Consider the following 1,042-nt stretch of genomic DNA (forward strand, 5'->3'; position numbering starts at 1 on the left):
CTGCTGGAGTTGGGAGTTCAGGGATGAGGTAGCTACAAGGGAAAAAACACACACACACACGTGGGGGTGAAACAAACAGGACAGAACATTTTGCTGTGCATCCCTGGCAGCCTGTCTGGTGTGAGCTGCCCTTTAGAAAAAGTTTACCCTCTCACCCTTGGCAGAGAGAGTCATTGTGCCAGTGTGGTTCAGTGGTGAGCATGGGCCTATGAATCAAGAGATCATGGTTCAATTCCCCGTCAGGGCACATGCCTGGGTTGGGAGCTCGATCCCCAGTGGAGGGGCTGGCAGGGCAGCCCATGGATGAGTCTCTCTCATCATTGCTGTTTCTATCTCTCGCTCCCTCTTTGAAGTCAATAAAAATATATTTTTTTAAAAAGAGTCACTTCTTGGGAAAAATGTAAAAATTCAAGGAAGATGAGAATGTACCACATCAAGTTATTACTGTGAAAGGTATTGAGCAGTACAAGCCAAGGTATCACTAGAAATGGAGGTCATGTTTAAAAGTACTTTCTCTCTTCCTTTCTACACTGCTTGGGCAATACACTTATGCTTTCAAAATTTGACTTAAGGTTCAACCAGTTTAATTCTTTTGGTAAATGCTGGACTGGAGTTAAGAACAGAAAACTAAATAGTTTGTAAGCCTTTCATCACCAAGGCCATTAATCGTATCATTTTCACTTGCCACTTCAGACCTCTGCCCATTGGCCTAGACATGTTAGTTTTGAGTTTCTACAACACACGATTCTCTGTTTTGCAGAGTCAGAATCCTGACCCTGAGGTTTTTGCCTGCTGATCAAAGATACAGAGATACTCCTCCCCCCCAAATCTGGGTTATTATAGGTGATTGTGAACTGTATACTGTGGTAACCAAACACATTAGCACCCCAAGGACACGCAAGAAACTGAGAAAATGAAATCATCTTTCAAGATTTTCTTTCTTTCTCTTTTCTTCAAGATTTTCTTATTATGTGAAAAGTAAGAGTTGGTAGGACAAGCGGTCTTAACACTGAGCACACGAAATTTGTTCTCAGATGTCCAT

The sequence above is a fragment of the Myotis davidii genome, unplaced genomic scaffold, assembly GCF_000327345.1.
Source record: "Myotis davidii unplaced genomic scaffold, ASM32734v1 scaffold2027, whole genome shotgun sequence".
NCBI lineage: Eukaryota > Metazoa > Chordata > Mammalia > Chiroptera > Vespertilionidae > Myotis > Myotis davidii.